The sequence below is a fragment of the Odocoileus virginianus genome, chromosome 4 (genome assembly GCF_023699985.2).
Source record: "Odocoileus virginianus isolate 20LAN1187 ecotype Illinois chromosome 4, Ovbor_1.2, whole genome shotgun sequence".
NCBI lineage: Eukaryota > Metazoa > Chordata > Mammalia > Artiodactyla > Cervidae > Odocoileus > Odocoileus virginianus.
The window spans coordinates 29,332,301-29,348,661 of NC_069677.1; the positions used below are offsets into that span (position 1 = coordinate 29,332,301).

The window sequence follows — 16,361 nt, forward strand, 5'->3', positions numbered from 1 at the left end:
ATGGTCTGGCTTTTCTACAAAACGGTCACATCTTCTCTGTTGCAGTCAGGGTGTGCTCATCATGAAGGTACTAAAAAATTCATTCCAGGTGATGGTGGGGAGCTGCTGAAGAAGAAATGGAGGGCTGCGGAGGTGTTAAAGTTCTCTCATGATATTGTTCGAACGTTGCTTCAGCACAGAAACTCCACAAAGAACTCCTCTGCAGTTTTCGCTACCCAGGGCTGTTTCTTTAAATTGTTTGACGTCAGAGAAGGAATGCTATAGCAACAGTCTGTCAAACTGGAATTAACTCAGAAGAAAGATGGGGGTGGGGGGAGAGGAAAATTGCTCCCGGGCGGTACTGACTTCAGAGGAAGCAAACTGGGTAGATGCCTTCATTTTATGACATTTTAAACATAAAACAGCCCTAGAAATCTGGAAAAAGTCGGTTGCCTGTGATGTTTAACTCATGCAGAGATGAGCGAATTGACAGGGTTATCTAGAAGGCCTGGTTTCATCAGCGACAGCAGTAACAATAACTTCCAAGCGTTGATCATTTATTCAGAGGCAGGCTCTGTGCAAACGTTACCTCGTTAAAAAATTTCGCACCTTCATGAGGTAGGTACACTAGCCCTACTTTGCCCAGGATGACAGTCCATGAGACGGTACACAGTCACACAACTAGCGACGATAGAGCTGGGATCCCAAGGCAATTTTGGAAGACTCGGGGCTTCAGTTCACAGAATGTGAAGCCTAAATGGGACCTTGAGGTCTCCTAAGTCAGCCCCTCCATCCAGCCCACGAGCAAGCTGAGGCCTGCGCGGTGGCAGGAAGGAAACCGGCCACGCCACTTGGGCGCTCCTCAGAAGTGTGCTCAGAGTCCAGGCGCCGCACCAAGAAAACGAAACTGCCCGGGGAATTAATGTTTTTCTTCTCCTTCTAGCAGGAAACGAGAGAAAAAATAGGAAGCAAAAGCTGAGCGCCGCGCCAGCAGCTTTCGCCCCCCAACCCGGGACGCGCAAGCTCCAGGATCTGCGCGCGCCCGCGGCGCGTCCCCGCCGAGTCCGCGCGCCTCGTGCCTCGCGCCTTGCGCCTCGAGCCACGTCCCCGCCCCGGCCCCGCGCGCCGCGGAGTTGGCTGCTGGGCGGCGCGGGCCTGGGTGTGGTCGGCGGATCTCCGCGGCGCTGGTCTCCGCGGTGCACTGCGCTCTGCACGCCGGCTTCGCGCGCCAGGGGCGGCTGAGCGCCTAGCCGATCTCCGCACCCTCAGTCCACGCGGGCCCCAGCTCCCTCCAGGTAGGCGGCGGCCGCGCGAGCTGCGGCTCGTCGATGCGCCCCGCGGGGGCAGGAGGCGCCGCGGTTCCTCCCCGGCGGAACCCGGCCCGGGAGGCGGCGCGGGGCCGCCCGGGCGGAACCCGGCTCGGGGTCGGCGAGGTCCCTCCTGACTCGAAGACTGGGGACTCCGGGAGGCGGATCTTGCCTGGGAGGGACGGGGCGGGTGCGCCTCGATGGCACTCCGCTGGGGTGCGGGGACCGCCGCTCGGCCGCCGCTTCGGGCACTTCCTGGGCTGCTCGGACCTCTGGCTCTGGGCAGCGAGGGGGCGGTCAGTGGTCCTTGGCCTCCAGACCCCTAGTTCCTCTCCGCGACCGGAGGCCCCTCCGGGGCACTGGAACGCGAGCTCCTGTTTGTCCCGAGAATAGCGGTTATTCAGGGCTGCCCAGAAGGGTTATTGGGTGGTGAGCTCTGGGAGATATAAAAGTTCTCTACCGAGTGCTAAAAATGAGTCCAGTGCTTTCATGTTAGATTTATTTTGAAAAGGATGTGATGCTCAATATTTGGTGGATATTTGGTGGAGGTGGGGATTAAGGATTTTGAATACTTGTAAGTTCAGTACATGATAAAATGTTTTTTCCTTTTCTCTCCGTAGTCTTTTTCTGCCTCGAAACACAAACGATTGCCTTGTAGTTTTATTGCTATTTGGTAGAGGAAGATAGAATTTCCCAAAGTTTAAGAACAGACTTTCATTTGTTTATGGAAGCAGTGCTTTGTTATTTTGCTTCTCTCTCTCTCTCTCTCCCTTTTCCCCCCATTCCTTCCTTTTCTCTTAGTAAAGGGTGTGGATGCGTCTTTCTCCCTCCACAAGCTCTATATGTGAATTAGCACATATACTGGAAAGTTTTCTTAAGACGTTCGGCATTGCATTGTTGATGCATTCTAATCATCTTAGTATTGCAAACTGAGATTGTGACCTTTAAGCACATCTTCTAGAACAGAAATAGACTACACACCGATTATTTAAGATGAGAGAGAAGTCATTACTACTCGGCGAGGAAAACGACGGTCTGTAGGATAAAATTGTATGTTTTGAGTCTCATTGCTGTTGAGCTTATTAAGACTCTTAACGTGTGGGGCTTTGGGGTTATTACTGATTCTAGGCTCTGAAAGTTTATTGTATTTTTCAGTATTTAGTTAAAGGTCATTTAAGACTTTCCATGTTACATTTTGGTTTGTAGATTAATTTGAAACTTAGTTAACTTAGATTAATAGAAACTTAAAATATCACTTTATTCAGTGTCCTTAATTCTCTTGTGTGTATACGAATTTATAAAATTATAAGATTGGGTAATATTGCTTATAATACATTTATGTTCATTTCTTTGTGAGCTGTAGGCATTCCTTAGTTTATTTCGAGTTGTTAGCTGTTAACTTGCAGAATAGTTTCTATTATTACTTTCTCCAGCTTTATTGAGATTTAATTGATACAATTAACATATAACATTCTGTAAGTTTAAGGTGTACAAAGTGGTCATTTGATATATAAATTGCAAAATGATTATGGATGTTAAGGTTAGTTAATACATCCATCACCTCCTATAATTAGCTGTGTGTGTGTGTGTGTGTATGTAGGGTATTTAAGATCTGTTCTAACATCTTTCAAGTATGCAGTGAAAGTGAAGTGAAAGTGTCAGTTACCCATTTGTGTCTCACTGTTTGCCTCCCCATGGACTATAGCCCGCCAGACTCCTCTGTCCATGGGATTTTCCAGGCAGCAATGCTGGAGTGGGTTGTCATTTCCTTCTCCAGAGGATCTTCCTGATCCAGGGATTGAACCTGGGTCTCCCCATTGCAGGCAGATTCTTTACCATCTGAACCACACTGTAGTCACCATGTTGTACATTAAGTCCCCAGAAGGTATTCATCTTATAACCAGAGGTTTTTAACGTTTGATCAACATCTCCCTAGAATGGTTTCTTTTAAATCATTGGCACTTTAGTATGTCAGCACATATTTTTACACTTTTAAAAATAGATTCTGGGACATTCTGAAAATTGAGGATTGGAATTATGTGGACATTTTTTTTCTTAGCAAATACCACCTGCATATGTGCATGATCAGCTGTGTCCAACTCTTTGTGACCCCATGGACTAAGTAGCCCACCAGGCTCCTTGTCCTTGGAATTTTCCTGGCAAGAATACTGGAGTGGGTTGCCATGACCTCCTCCAGGGGATCTTCCTGACCCAGGAATTGAACCCAAGTCTCCTATGTTTCCTGTGCTGCAGGCGAATTCTTCACTGCTGAGCTACCCAGAAAGCCCCAAATACTGCCTGAGATGGTGTGATTTCACTGATTCCTTTCAGGCATGTTATTGTAGCACTTTACCTTGTTAATCTGTGTTTATTATAGGAACTACTTATTAAACGTATGTTCTGGGCCAGGTGCAAGAGACACAAATTTGATCCCTGGTTCCGGAAGATCCCCTGGAGAAGGAAATGGCAACCCACTCCATTATTCTTGCCTGGGAAATTCCATGGACAGAGGAGCCTGGTGGGCTACAGTCCATAGGGTCACAAAGAGTCATACACACCTGAATGCACGCACTCATCTGGGCCAGGGGCAATGCTGTACATTATTCTGTTTATGTCCTATGTTAACATGGTAAAAGGGACATTATCCAGTTCTACAGGTAAGAAAACTGTGGCTCTGAGATGTTAAGTAATAACTTGCCAGTGGTTATGTAGCTGTTAGGTAACTCATTTGGGATTTAAGGCCAGACCTCTCTGTGAAGTTTATGTTCCTCCCTCTGTGCCGCACTGACAGCATCAGGACATGAGGAGTAACCCTGTTACTCATTAGCATGTTAGTACATTTTACAAGAGGTTCCTAGAGATGTGAGTTTATTTTTCTAGCGTAATCATTATTATCTGTCAGTGCTATTATACACATCCTCGTTTTAGTCATTCTCTTCTCACCTCTTTTCCTCTTAAGTGTCAAGTTTGAAACTTCCCTCTTGCCAGGGCAGAATTTCTCCTACTGACATTAATAGGTTGTAATTGTTTAGTTTCTAAGTTGTGTCCAGCTCTTTTGTGAGACTCCTCTGTCCATGGGATTTCCCAGGCAAAAATACTGGTGTGGGTTGCCATTTCTTTCTCCAGGGGATCTTACTGACCCAGGGACTGAACCCATGTCTCCTGCATTGGAAGGTGGATTTGTTATTACTGAGCCACCAGGGAAGCCCAGCTTTAGTAACAGCGTTAGCTTAATTATCCTTCTGAATAATAACCCTATTTTTATGTGAGTTCTCCAGAGCCATAGGTATTAGTAATTTGGAAGGTTGCAAACAGGATGGCAGTCTATTTTGGAATATGGGAATCCTTCAATGTCCCTCAAATTAAACCAGAAGGAATTTTGATGGATATTTCCTTCTGTAGTTATCCTATCTCTTCTACATCTTCAATTTCAGTTTCTGTGGAATCATTTACATTATAATGCAAACATTCTGTTACATCTTCCATCTTAAAGTTCTTTCTTGATCCGGTATTCTGTCCCATTTCTCTGTTCCACGTGGAGAAAACATAATATTTTGATATAGCATAAGTAAATAGAGAAGAGAAAACCAGAAACTAATTAGTTACCTACGGGGAATGGGTAGGAACAGAGTAAAAGGGATGGTGGAGGGAGTGGCTATGCTCTGATTACACCTTTTTGTGTAGTTATGAGTTTTGGAAACTTTCTAATATTTTATATTTTTTTTTAAAATGAAATTAACAAGGTTGGGAGGGTAAAAAACTTCCAAAATTGAATACAGATAGCAGCAGATGAACTGACTATACTTTAATAACAAATTCTCAGAATAAAAAAAAAAATGAATCCAAGTAAACTTTTAACACAGAATTTGATTATATACCTTTAACTTAAGATAAAAGGACTGACAAAAATAAAAACAAGAAATCTTGAACCAGGTGTAGTAGGCTGTTATGTATAGTGGTAGAGACATAGCAATTTTACAACTATTCTGTGTGTATTGTAGGACTGAGCAAATGAGTAAATTCCTTGCTATGTTGGGAACTAGGATTTTCACTGTAGAAGCAGGGAAAATAGGAAAGAGAAGAAGGCAGTGAAGACCTCAGCAATGTTGGATGGGAATTAAGAGTTTATCCATATGAACTTGTGATTAAAATGTCCATTCATACAGACATGCATATAATTCCTAACTCTGTGTAATGAAAGGGCTAGAACTAATGACACCCTAGTAGCAGTGAGCCCAGCTAGTTTGCCCAAATGCAAATGGCAAATTCCAGGGTTCAGTTCAGTTCAGTCACTCAGTTGTGTCCGACTCTGCGACCCCATGGACTGCAGCACGCCAGGCTTCCCTGTCCATCACTAACTCCCAGGGCTTACTCAAACTCATGTCCATTGAGTTGGTGATGCTATCCAACCATCTCATCCTCTATCGTCCCCTTCTCCTCCCATCTTCAATCTTTCCCAGCATCAGGGTGTTTTCAAATGAGTCAGTTCTTTGCATCAGGTGGCCAAAGGATTGGAGTTTCAGCTTCAGTATCAGTCCTTCCAATGAATATTCAGGACTGATTTCCTTTAGGATGGACTAGTAGGATCTCCTTGCTGTCCAAGGGACTCTCAAGAGACTTCTCCAACACCACAGTTCAAAAGCATCGATTCTTCAGGGCTCAGCTTTCTTTATAGTCCAGCTCTCACATCCATACATGACTACTGGAAAAACAATAGCTTTGACTAGACCTTTGTTGGCAAATAATTGCTCTGTTTTTTAATATGCTGTTGAGGTCGATCATAGCTTTTCTTCCAAGGAGTAAGAAAAATAAGTAAAGTTGCTCAGTCGTGTCTGACTCTTTGCAACCACACAGACTGTAGCCTACCAGGCTCCTCTGTCCATGGGATTTTCCCGGCAGGAGTACTGGAGTGGGTTGCCCTTTCCTTCTCCAGGGGATCTTTCCGACCCAGGGATCGAACCCAGGTCTCCAGCATTGCAGACAGACGCTTTACCGTCTGAGCCACCAGGGAAGCCCCTCCAGGGAAGCCCCTCCAAGGAGTAAGCATCTTTTAATTTCATGGCTGCAGTCACCATCTGCAGTGATTTTGGAGCCCAAGAAAATAAAGTCTCTCACTGTTTCCCCATCTATTTGCCTTGAGTGATGGGACCAGATGCCATGATCTTAGTTTTCTGAATGCTAAGTTTTAAGACAACTTTTTCACTCTCCTCTTTCACTTTCATCAAGAGGCTCTTTAGTTCTTTTTCGCTTTCTGCCTTAAGAGTGGTGTCATCTGCATATCTGAGGTTATTGAAACTTTTCCTGCAGTCTTTATTCCAGCTTGTGCTTCCTCCAGCCTGGCGTTTTGCATGAAACTGAAACTCCAATACTTTGGCCACCTGAAGCAAAGAGCTGACTCATATGAACAGACCCTGATGCTGGTAAAGATTGAGGGCAGGAGGAGAAGGGGACAACAGAGGATGAGATGGTTGGATGGCATCACTGACTCAATGGACATGGGTTTGGGTGGACTCCGGGAGTTGGTGATGGACAGGGAGGCCTGGTGTGCTGCAGTTCATAGGGTCGCAAAGAGTTGGACACCACTGAGCAACTGAACTGAACTGAACTCTGCATATAAGTTAAATAAGCAGGGTGACAATATACAACCTTGATGTACTCCTTTTCCTATTTGGAACCAGTCTGTTGTTCCATGTCCAGTTCTAACTGTTGCTTCCTGACCTGCATACAGATTTCTCAAGAGGCAGGTCAGGTGGTCTGGTATTCCCATCTCTTAAAGAATTTTCTACAGTTTGTTGTGATCCACACAGTCAAAGGCTTTGACATAGTCAATAAAGTAGAAATAAATGTTTTTCTGGGACTCTCTTGCTTTTTCAATGATCCAACAGATGTTGGCAGTTTGATCTCTGGTTCCTCTGCCTTTTCTAAATCCAGCTTGAATATCTGAAAGTTCACAATTCACGTACTTTGAAGCCTGGCTTGGAGAATTTTGAGCATTACTTTGCCAGCATGTGAGATGAGTGCAGTTGTGTGGTAGTTTGAGCATTCTTTGGCACTGCCTTTCTTTGGAATTGGAATGAAAACACCTTTTCCAGTCCTGTGGCCACTGCTGAGTTTTCCAAATTTGCTGGCATATTGAGTGCAGCACTTTCACAGCATCATCTTTTAGGAATTTAAATAGCTCAACTGAAATTCCATCACGTCCACGAGCTTTGTTTGTAGTGATGCTTCCTCAGGCCTGCTTGACTTTGCATTCCAGGATGTCTGGTTCAAGGTGAGTGATCACACCATTGTGGTTATCTGGGTTGTGAAGATCTTTTTTGTATAGTTCTTCTGTATATTCTTGCCATCTTTCTTAATATCTTCTGCTTCTGTTAGGTCCATACCATTTCTGCCCTTATTGAGCCCATCTTTCCATGAAATGTTCCCTTGGTATCTCTAATTTTCTTGAAGAGATCTGTAGTCTTTCCCATTCTATTGTTTTCCTCTATTTCTTTGCACTGATCGCTGAAGATGGCCTTCTTATCTCTCCTTGCTATTCTTTAGAACTCTGCATTCAAATGGATATATCTTTCCTTTCCTCCTTTGCCTTTTGCATCTTTTCTTTCTCAGCTATTTGTAAGGCCTCCTCAGCAACCATTTTGCCTTTTTGCATTTCTTATTCTTGGGGATGGTCTTGATCACTGCCTCCTGTACAGTGTCATGGACCTCCATCTACAGTTCTTCAGGCACTCTATCAGATCTGATCCCTTGAATCTATTTGTCACTTCCACTATATAATAGTAAGGGATTTGATTTAGGTCATACCTGAATGGTTTAGTGGTTTTCCCTACTTCCTTCTATTTAAGTCTGAATTTTGCAAAAAGGAGTTCATGATCTGAGCCACAGTCAGCTCCTGGTCTTGTTTTTGCTGACTGTATAGAGCTTCTCCATCTTTGGCTGCAAAGAATATAATCAGTCTGATTTTGGTTTGACCATCTGGTGATGTCTATGTGTAGAGTTGTCTCTTGTGTTGTTGGAAGAGGGTGTTTGCTATGACCGGTGCGTTAGGAAAACTCTGTTAGCCTTTGACCTGATTCGTTTGTACTCCAAGGCCAAATTTGCCTATTATTCCAGGTATTTCTTGATTTCCTACTTCTGCATTCCAGCCCCCTATAGTGGAAAGAACATTTTTTGGGGGGTGTTAGTTCTAGAAGGTCTTGTAGGTCTTCATAGAACTGTTCAGCTTAGCTTCTTCAGCATTACTTGTTGGCACATAGACTTGGATTACTGTGATATTGAATGGTTTGCCTTGGAAACAAACAGAGATCATTCTGTCGTTTTTGAGATTGCATCCAAGTCCTGCATTTCGGACTCTTGTTGACTATGATGGCTACTCCATTTCTTCTGAGGGATTCTTACTCACAGTACTAGATATAATGGTCATCTGAGTTGAATTCACCCATTCCAGTCCATTTTAGTTCACTGATTGCTACAATGTCGATGTTCACTCTTGTCATCTCCTTTTTGACCACTTCCAATTTGCCTTGATTCATGCACCTAACATTCCAGGTTCCTGTGCAGTGTTGCTCTTTGCAGCATCAGACTTTACTTCCAGTTTCAGGGCTTGAGAAGGGAAAATACAAGATGAGGATGGAAGACAAAGTAAGGAAGTGTTTTTTTTTAAAAACGGGGGCATGTCAAATCTGAGAGAATATGGGGATCAAAATGAGTAATAGCAGTAATGGATTATAACTGATTGAATACAATCAGAATCCACAAGTCCATAATAAATAAATAAGAAAAAGGGAAAAACTCTTCTTGGTGGATGGCCAATAAAAACTGTAGAAGGAACGGTAGTTAGAAAAGTCACTAGTTGCAGCCATCATGGTAATACTGAGTCAGGCAGATGTTACTAATGGAGGAAGTTGGATGGGGGAAAGGATATTACTGCAGTTTCCAGTGGTCTCTCTTGAGATTAATGACCAAGGTGGGTACAGTAACTTCACAGTGGAGAAGTCTGTCTGGTATCACCTCAACCAAGTGATCAAGATTAATATTACCAGTAGTGGGAAAAACATGTTCTTCTTGACAGACTTGAACTAGGCAATGTCATTACTTTGCTGTGGTATTTCTAAAATGCATAACCAAAATCTAATCACAAGGAATCAGTCGAGGGCCCTTAATTGAGGATTGTTCTACTAAGTAACTGGCTTGTACTCTTCCAACACGCTAATGTTGTGAAAGACAAAGAAAGGCAAAGGAACAGTTTCAGTTTAAAGGAAGTTCAAAAGACCTGCAAATTAAATTCAGTGCAGAATCCTGGATTGGATCTTGAATTGGAAAATCCACTCTAAGAACATTATTGGGTTGTTGGCAGAATTTGCATATGTGCTGAATATTGATTAATAGGATATCAATGTTTAATTTCCTGAATTTGTTCATTGTACTGTAGTTACAGGGCTTCTCAGATGGCACTAGTGGTAAGGACCCCGCCTGCCAATGCAGGAGACGTAAGTGATGTGGGTTCGATCTCTGGGTTGGGAAGATCCCCTGGAGGAGAGCATGGCAACCCACTCTAGTATTCTTGCCTGGAGAATCCCATGGACAGAGGAGCCTGGCAGGCCACAGTCCATAGGTTCGCAAAGAGTCGGACACGACTGAAGTGACTTAGCACAGCACTGCAGTTACATAGGAAAATGCCCTTGTTCTTGGAAGATACACAGTGAATTATTTAGGGGTAAAGGGTTAAAATACCTTTCGTTTACTCTCATATGAACAAGCAATAATGATTATTACATATAAAGAGAGCAATAAAGCAAATGTGGCAAATGTTAACAGTTGGTAAATCTAGGTGAATGGAATAAGAGTGTTCACTATGGTAGGTGGTGGTTTAGTAGCGAAGTCATGTCTGACTCTTTCTGACGCCATGGGCTATAATCCACTAGTCTCCTCTGTCCATGGGATTCTCCAAACAAGAATACTAGAGTGGGGTGTCATTTCCTCCTCCAGAGGATCTTCCTGATCCAGGGATCGAACCCAAGTCTCCTGCATTGCTGATGGATTCTTTACAGAGTTAGCCACCAAAAATTTTCAACTTTAAGTTTGAAATTTCAAAAACAGGCAAGTTAAAACTTGAAAAACTAATAAAGCTACTTTGTGTTCAAAAATTTTTCAAAGATTCCATTTTGCCTGTGTCTACTTCTCAACTCCTCACTTCCCATTTTCTTCTGAACCTACTCCAGAGACTTTATCTTTCCTATGCCCCAGAACCATTCTTCTCAATGTCATCAGGGATGGCAGTCTTGCCAAATTAGATCTCTCAACCACATTTGACCACTCCTTCCTTAGGGAAGCCTTGTTTCCCTTGACTTCTGGGACACTAATTCTGATTTTCACCTGGCCTCACTGGCTATGGCTTGTAATTCTGTTCCAGCTCAGTTAATGGTATCACCATCTACCCAGATGCTCAAGTTTAAAACTCCTAAGAGTAATCCTGATTCACTCATCCTATGTTTATTACTCCACTGGCAAGTATTATGGGCTCTATCCTAAAGAAGATCAACCCTGAACATTCATTGGAAGGACTGATGTGGAAGCTCAAGTACACTGGCCACCTGATGCAAAGAGCTGACTCGTTAGAAAAGACCCTGATGCTGGAAAAGATTGAAGGCAGGAGGAGAAGGGGACGACAGAGAACAAGATGGTTGGATGGCATCACTGACTCAATGGACATGAGTTTGAGCAAACTCTGGGAGATAGTGAAGGACAGGAGAGCCTGGCGTGCCGCAATTCACGGGGTCGCAGAGTCAGACATAGCTTAGCAACTGAACAGCGATGGGTGCTAACTTAAAAATTATTCCAAATTTGTCTTATTTTTTAATCACTTCCACTACCACTACCCTTGTGTCAAACCACCATCTTTCCTGGCCCAGACAACTGTAGTAGAACCTAATTGGTCTTTCAGCTTCCAGTCTGTGTGTCTCCTGGCAACCAGCATGAACTTTAAAAGGTATGAATCAAATTAGATTCTGTCTCCCAGTTATCAAAACCCATTAGTGTTAGATAGAATATGAAGTCTTTATTATGGTCTAGAGGCCCGTGTATCACAGAGTTGGCTCCTGCCCACCTCTGTATAGCTTCTGCTATGTTCACTTCCCTCCAGTCTTCACCCGTGTCTCCTATTGATTCAGGCTTGCCAGGGTAGTTGCTACCTCAGGGCCTTTGCATTTTACTGTTTCTTGTGCTTGGAGTGCTCTTCCCTTTTTAAGGCATGGCTCAGTCACTCATTTCATTCAAGTCTTTAACTGAGATTAAATTCTTTAAAAATACCTCTCCTGGTCATCCTGTAACTTCTTTTTTTCCCCCTGCACAGTGCTTTACTTGAAATTGTTATTTATTCACATGCTTTGTTATCCTCTCCTAGACGTATGTAGAATAAAGCTCCATGACTACGGGAAACTTCGTTTTGTTTACAGCTAAATCTCTGGAGCCTGGATGTGCCCTGCATGTGGTTGGAACTCAGATATTTGTTGAATGAATGAATAAATGCATTAATATTGCCAGCTTTCTGGCTGTATTTTATTTAACGCTTTTGCAACTGAAGAAGACTGTCTCAGAGAATATCAGTGCTGTTTAAAGTTTTTTGGTGGCACCGCTCAAGATTCTCTGGAAGGGAACAAGTTATACATCTTTCTTTTGTCTGCCCTCTGGTGGAGGGAATACTCAGAAGCAAGAGATGAGTAGAACAGGTCAGTAGGAAGTAAAAGTGGACCAACCTTGATTACAAGCTGGACAATTAATTTTTAAACTATAGAAATTTGAAGATTTTAGTAAGTAAGCCTCAAACTTAACCATAATAAGATTGGAAAGAATGAAAAGAAAATAGGCAGTAGTTAAAGAAATATCTGGCTTAGGATGAAAAGTGAAACTAGCTCCAAAATGGTTTGATTACTTAAAATAATTTCTGCTTAAATATGCTTCCTCTCATAAAATATTTTTAACCTTTGTCCATCTTTTAGTTCAAAGACATCTTTTTCTCAACTGTGCTAATAATTTCAGCTAACCTTTGTAAACTTTTCCAGTTGTCAGTAAACGTGTGCTAGAGGAAAAGCCAGTATTCAAACCCGAACAGCTGGGTACTAGAGGCAGCGCTTTAACTAGCGTGCTTCGCTACAACCATCCTACAAATGTCCTGTGAATGGTGCAGGCACCAAACACTTTCCTTTGGTGTAATAGTTACAAACCAAAAAACGCTTGGTAAGTTCACAGCTTGTGTTCCTCAGGACCGTTTTCCTGGTTTGCGTGATGGGGAGCCTCTTCTAGAATTGCTGGGAATTCTATCTTACTTAATTTGTTTTGAAGTAGAAATCACATTAAAAGAGTTCAACACTTGGATACTGTTGCCTTCCTAAAATAATACGAAGTTTCTCTTAATGTCCATAGTTAATATTTAAGGCAGTATAACTTAAAATGTTTTCCCAGTTTTGCCTTTGGCTGGCCCATTGATTTATATTTATAATTTTGGGTTATGTGAACAGTTGGATGATGACTGTCTTTAAACATTCACTCTTTTTCTTTTTCTAAATCTTTGTTGCTGCACAGGCTTTTCTCTAGCTTGCAGTGAGTGGGGGCTTCTCTCCAGTTGTGGTGTGCAGGCTTCTCATTGCGGTGGCTTCTCTTGTGGAGCCTGGGCTCCAGGGCGAAAGGGCGTCAGTAGCTGCATCTCCTGGGCTGTAGAAGAGAACAGAGGTTCAGTAGTGATGCACAGGCTTAGTTGCTTCTCGGCACGTGGGATTTTCCTGGACCCGGGATGGAACCTGTGTCTCCTGCATTGGCAGGTAGTTTCTTTACCACTGAGCCACGAGGAAAGCCCTAAACATTGATTCTTCCTCTTCAAAAATGCCATGTTTTTAGAAGTTTTACTCTTTCTTCTTCATCTAACTTTTAATACATTTTTAGCTATAGAGAAATAGAATCTGTACCATAGAATGCATACACTACTTTGGGAGGGACAAAGATGAGGACAGTGGTCCCCATGCCCAAAGAACTAATAACCTCTGGGCTCTTCCATAGGAATTTTTGGTATTTGTTGGTATGATGACTTTTACCAATGGCTTGACTCAGTATTTTTCCCCTTCAGTTTTTATGAATTCCCCACCTAAACATGTTTACCCAGGAACTGTTTAAAATACAAAAATTGGGCATTTATTCTTTGGCTTGTGAAATTAAAAACCCAGTAATGCAACTAAAACTGAATGAGGCTTTGTTTATCCAAGTGGCATGTGACATAGATTATACATTGTATTTAGGATAGTTAACATGGCTTATGGTGACCAGTTTTTGATAAGAAAATTATTTTTAAGCATTTTTTACTTTCTGGGCTTCTTTAAATTAAATTATGTATTTAAATGGAAAATGGTAGACAGCTGATTGCTTAAGGAAGTTGAAATTTGTCAACAGGGGATCTTCATTATGTGCACTGCTTACTAAATGGGCCTCTAGGGAACTGTTAGGAGGGAAAAAACTTTTTTTCTTTTTTTAAAAATTTGTTTATTTTTTAACTGAAGGATAATTGCTTTACAGATGGGAATGAACTTTTTGAAAAATGTAGTCTCCTTGTCATTTGGTGTAAAAAAGCAAAAGCAGTCGGTATTTTAAAAGTTTTAAACTTAGATATTAGTTTTTATGGTTATGTGTTACCCTTTACCTATGGGAATTAAACTTCATCAACAAAGGATTTCATTATGTTTATTAATAATTATATGCCACAAGGGAAGATTTGGGGGAGGGAATAACTTTAAAAACACACACACAAAGACTCCTCCATGCCTTAAGTACAAGAAAGGAGAGAAATGTTTGTATATAAATTCCCCCCTTGGTATAACTAATCTTTTCAAGAGGGAGCATCTTTGTATATTTCCAGGGATGATAGGCAGGTTATGATGAGACAGTGAAGCATTAGAAACAATGTGTGTTTCCTTAATGCTGCTGAAGAGCAGTATTGGTGTGTGATGGTAGGTGTGGATGGTAGGATGAAAACGTCCATAGGACAACAGAAGTATAGTAAAACTGAGTGTGGCTACGATGCAAATGTAACTAAGAGCAGAATGTAGTGTTCAAGGCACTTGGTGGAGATAAACCCTTTATTGACTGATGGATTTTGAAGCCATTTGGTTGTTTAGTCACCAAGTCATGTTGGACGCTGTTACAACCCCATAGATTGTAGCCCACCGGGCTCTTCTGCCCATGGGATTTTCCCGGCAACAATACTGAAGTGGGTTGCCATGTCCTTCTCCAAGGGGTCTTTCCAACCCAGGGATTGAACCTGTGTCTCCTGTCTCAGCAGGTAGATTCTTTACCACTGAAGCCTAGAAAAGCATTTGAGGACGTTACTTGGGATGGGGAACTGGGAATGGAGTGGAGTTCCAAATAAGCTAGTGTAGGTTATTAATTAACTGCTGGTCTAAACCCAGGACAGCAATCATACGACTTTTTGGTGAAGTACAATCCTGAATTAGCATTGGTAACCAATATCTCATAAGTATACTTGCCGGGTTTTTTGTTTGTTTGTTTGTTTGACCATGCTGTGTGGTTTGTAGGATCTTAGTTCCCCGACCAGGGATCAAACATGTGCCCCCTGCAGTGGAAGCGTGTGGAGTCTTAACTAATGGACCACCAGGGAAGCCCCACATTTGCTTCTTAATTAGTAAAACGTCAGTGTTTTATCTCATGAGTAGGCATAATAGTTTTGCATGTGTCCATGCTAGTCACTTCAGTCTTGCAGCCCAATGGACTGTAGCCCGCCAGGCTCCTCTGTCCATGGGATTCTCCAGGCAAGAACACTGGAGTGGGTTGCCATGCCCTCCTGCAGGGAATCTTCCCAACCCGGGAATCGAACCAGGATCTTCTGCAGCTCCAGCAGTGCATGCAGATTCTTTACTGCTGAGCCACTGGGGAATGAAATCTGCACTGGGAGAAAGATACTGAGTGCTGTGCTCATATTTCTACTTCTTATGGGTAACTTTTAAGATATTTTATGTTTATAACTCTGAACATATGGAATTGTAGCTACCTATCTATGAATATGTTAATTAAACAAGTCACGTTTTGTGCTCTCCAGCCAACTCAGCAAATGAGCGAGATCATGATCGATGTGTGTTAGGCACTCATAAAAATTTGCTGGATGAAATTCTGATCAGTTGTTGTATTTTCATCCCTTAGTGGTAAGATTAATTAAACCAAGATTTAAGATTTAAGTGGTATGGTTAATAAAACCAATTAAACTTGGTTTTATATATAACCAAGAGTAATGTGTAACCAAATCTGGTAAATTGAAGGTCTTGTTTCTGGTAAAATAAAAGCAAATTATGTGACTTTAAAGGGTGTAAGACTTTGTGAGTTAGTGATACAGAGATGAACCATGCATGGTCCTATTCAGAAAACCCAAGAGGTGATAACACTTGAGTGAAGTTATATGAGAAGAGATAGGCTGACATGGTTATGATCTGTAATTTACATAATCATAATTGATTTTTCTAGTGTTTGGTTCACAAAGCCTTAAAAACACTAAAACTAGAGAAGTCTCAACTTAGAGAAAATAGTTTGAGGACTAAATAAGAGGAGATACCCTACTAGTTTACATCACTAACAGTGAATTTACAGAACTAGTTACCTTAAGAGGTTGTTGTTGTTTGTTATTTAGTCACCGAGTTGTGTCCGACTCTTTCCAACCCCACAGACTGTTGACCACCAGGCTCCTCCGTCCATGGGATTTCCCAGGCAATAATACTGGAGTTAGTGCCATTTCTTTCTCCAGGGATCTCCCTGAACCAGGGATTGAACCCATATCTCCTGCACTGGCAGATGGATTCTTTACATCTGAGCCACCGGGGAAGTCCAGTACAGCTAAAAATACAAGCATGCTGAAAATCGTTTCAGAATGTATTGCATTAAGTTTAAGGGAAATCCTTACTGTGTGGAGTCCTGTCACATTCTCATGAAACATTTGGTTTTGGTGACATAACACTCTAATTATGTGCCTCGTGGCACTTACCATCCTAATATAATTATTCTTAACTTTGTTGTGAGAAGATGAAT

General features: G+C 42.2%; 1 protein-coding gene across 2 annotated transcripts in view; it reads left to right on the forward strand.

Annotated features, from left to right (window-relative positions):
• Positions 1-287: 287 nt before the first annotated feature.
• GNB4 (G protein subunit beta 4) overlaps positions 288-16,361 on the forward strand; it is a 68,557-nt gene continuing 52,483 nt past the window's right edge. Inside the window, exon 1 of one of the 2 annotated variants that reach the window (XM_020879170.2) lies at positions 288-597. The gene's annotated coding sequence lies outside the window, so the exon portion shown is untranslated. Of the gene's footprint in view, positions 598-1,186; positions 1,275-16,361 lie in introns of those variants that run through there. The other variant, XM_020879171.2, reaches the window with a different exon arrangement.